The sequence below is a fragment of the Morus notabilis genome, unplaced genomic scaffold, assembly GCF_000414095.1.
Source record: "Morus notabilis unplaced genomic scaffold, ASM41409v2 Scaffold535, whole genome shotgun sequence".
NCBI lineage: Eukaryota > Viridiplantae > Streptophyta > Magnoliopsida > Rosales > Moraceae > Morus > Morus notabilis.
Genome location: NW_010367018.1, coordinates 151,389 through 155,139, shown reverse-complemented (window position 1 = coordinate 155,139; position 3,751 = coordinate 151,389).

Here is a 3,751-nt window from a genome sequence, read left to right as displayed (position 1 = left end):
TTTTAATTAAAGATTCTGAACTTTAATTAAATTCATTATGAACATTGCTTTTTGATTATTATCCTTAAACATTATCCTCTCGTATATAACACTTATATACAGTGTTTAAGGTTACATAAATAATCATGGAATTTTCATTGATATTCACAAAATATTCATAAATATATGCACATAAAATAATGAATAAACTATTTTATTAAATAAATAATAAATATCCTATTACATCTCACGCTTCTAGGACACCATTCCCAACACAAAGTCCATACAAGATTACAATAACACTGTACAAAGTAAATAAATATTTATAAATTACAATAATAGAATTTAATTTGAAGCTGAATGATCGTCTTCAAAATTAAAAGTTAAACTATTAAATTCATCGATCCATTCTTGGCTTGCCGGTGAAATTGTATCGTGTAAGTGTTGGTCGGAACGATCTCAATCCTTTATGCACACCAAAGCTTCAACAATGTCCTATTGCAATGCGTTTTTACGTTATTCAAGTATTCGCCCAGTCGTACTGAAGGCTTGTGCAGCTAAAACAGTGAAGATTGGGATCAAAAAAATATCCATTGCCAGTCGAGTTAGGATCGGCCAAGTTAATGCGCGTGCCCTCCACCACTGAACCAAATCAAATATTTCACTATTGTCGACTACTAAGCCCTCACTCAGGTACGCCATTAACTCGTTAAAGCCGCCGCTGTTGCCGCCATCTCTTGATGAAGATCCACTCTCAGATTCTTCTTGACCTTCAGTCATCGTCGTCATCGTCATCGTCTTCTTTAACCCGAAAACATTCAAGAATGAATTCAGATTGTCGTCTCGTTGTTGCAGTTATTCTACACGAGTTGGGTTTATAAACCTACTTTCATAAGAGCTATAGAGAGATAATATTTTTTCCTTTATAATAGGAAATTGGTCAGAACAGTCGATATCTAAAAAGTCACATAAGTTTTCTAATCCACTTTCTAAACCTTCTAATTTTAGTCTACGATAAAAAATAACACCGAAACCATACAACATTGGTAATTTAGCCCAATATTTTTTAAACTTCTTTTACATAGAAGCGATAGGAACTCCTAAAACCTCGTGTGTCCTAAATTCACTAAATAAAATAGCTATTCTTAAAAGTTCTCATAACGCTAATGGTGACATTAGGTAATATGTTTCACTAAGTTTTAAAGTAACTTCGTGAAATCTACCTAAAAAGTCATACAAGGGTTCGGCAATTTGATAATCAGTTTCGTCTATAAATCTTGATCTCAATTTTGCACTAACATAGTTTGTTATAACATCTTTATAGGGGATGCATTGTTCAAGCATTATATAAGTGGAGTTCCATCTTACGGGCATATCTAAGGCTAATGCTCTAGGATTTTGATTACATGCTTGTAGAAACCTAAACCAATCTGTATTCTTTGATTACTACCTTGAATTCATGCAATGTTATCTCTAATTCTTTTAATATGACCTGACATTAATTTTAAACCGGATTTTACTATTAAATTAATTACATGGCATGCACAACGTTAGTAAAATATATCATTATTACCGAATAAACTTAAATCATTTTTAAAAAGTTATATTGCTTTAGTATTTACAGTAGCATTATCTAATGTTATAGCCATTACTCTATCCCTTAAACTATATTCATCAATGACAGATAAATTTGTATTATATATTAAATCAGCAGTATGTGATCCTAGAACACATTTAAAGCCTAATATTCTCTTATCTAAATCAAAACCTTTAAAATAATGTCTGGGTACAGCTAAATAATCTTTGTTGGCAACGGCGGACCAAATATCCGCTGTTAACGTAACGCAACCACTAGTAGAGTGTAAAAGGTTGATTAATGCTTCATTTTCATGTTTATATAATTTTAATGCATATTTCCTAAGAGTAGTTCTTGAAAAAAATTGTGCATTAGGATTATGTACAATTTTAATATAACACTGTCAATTTCTTTGTTCGATAAAACTAAGTGGATGATCTAATGTGGCTACTAATTGTGCCATTTCTATACAATCGACTTACGGATCGTATTTCTAAGTGGTTAGACCGCCGGTTTGACATTCAAATGATAATTGTGTTTGACGGAGATTGGGTCCCCTTCCCTACTTTTGAAGACACTTTTCAGAGTGTCTTCTCAAGTGTGTTGTGCCGTGAATAGTGTTACCTTGTAATTTATCACCACAATATTTGCATTGAGCTATGTATTTAATGTTACCGTTATTGTCGACCTCCTTGAATGTGTTGAAGTGCTCCTAACCTGTTGAGGTGCGCTTGCATTTCTTCTTGAAACTTGCAACACTTACACTAGCACTTCTGTTTGCCTCTCCTCCACCCCTACCATCATTATGACCACGAGGTCCACGACCTCTAGTACGTCCACCACGGCTCAGATTTGCAGTTTCCTCAGCGGCTCTTTCTAGTGTTTGCGATTCCTGCGTTTGAAAAACATTAGTAAGAAATTACCCTTCTTCAATGTTGAATTGGGCATCAACGGGAATATAACCACCATAACCGGAAGAATCCATTATGAAAAATAAGAGAGATCGAGAGCGCTTTGAGAGAGATTAAGAGAGATTTGAGCGAGATTAAGAGAGATTGAGAGAAATTAAGAGAGGATGAGAGTTTTTGGGTGAGGAAAATGGTTAGGGGATGGGGGTATTTATAGGGAATTTTTTGGCTTGAAATTTTTTTTCCCCCTAAACCATTCGGCTCCAACAGTAACAAATTTTCGGGCGGGTCGGGTTGTATTTGGGCAGCGGTAAAAAATAGAGCCGTTGGAGTCGGGCAAAACGGGCACACTACAAGAAAAAATGGGTTTTTGCGACGACTTTTTGTCGTCGCAAAAACTCGCATGTCATCGCAACTAACGGTTTTTGCGACGACGTGTCGTCACAAAACCTTCTTTTGTGATGACAAAGTGTTGTCGCAATTGTATTTCCGACGACATGTTGTTTTTGCGACGATAGGCGTCGCTAATACGCCGTTACAAAATTCGCGTGATATGATCATTTTTTGCGATGACATTTCAAATTGTCGTCGCAAATAATCTTATTATTTTGCGACGACAAGTCTAAAAAAATCGTCGCAAAAAACTGAAATTAAATTTTTTTTATAATTTTTTTAAACTGGCAATTAATTTATTTTTAATAATTTTAATTAAACATTATTATGTTACATACTGAATATAATTTATTAAGATACATTAAAAGTGAAATATAAATTAATATTAAAAACATTAAATCTAAATAAATTTTTAAAATATATTATGAATGCTACATGAAGTGCATATATAATGTTCAAAAAAATATAAAAGTGTAAATAAAGTGAAAAATAAAATAGTACATATAACGGAACTAATCGTCTAAGTTTGCAGCATCGTCAACAGCTGAATCATCATCAGGACTATCATCATCTGAAGGAGGTGGAAGAACGTCTAGGTTAACTGGTTCTGGATGATCAATCGTAGGTAATTGGATGTTGGGATGTAATTTAGCCACCAACTCTAACACCTTCACCTGATTCTCAAAAATCTTAACTTGTTCCCGGTACGATTTCTTTAAATAACGACTCACACGTGGGTCAGGTTGAGCCGATGATGTTGCGTCCGAGTATGAACCAGTAGATGAAGGAGAAGCCCCGGTGTAATACTTTTGGGAGAGCGTCGGACGCACTCTTATCTTATGTCCTCTACGCATGCCAAGAACTTGCTCCAAAACCCCATGCTCGTCAAAGGCGG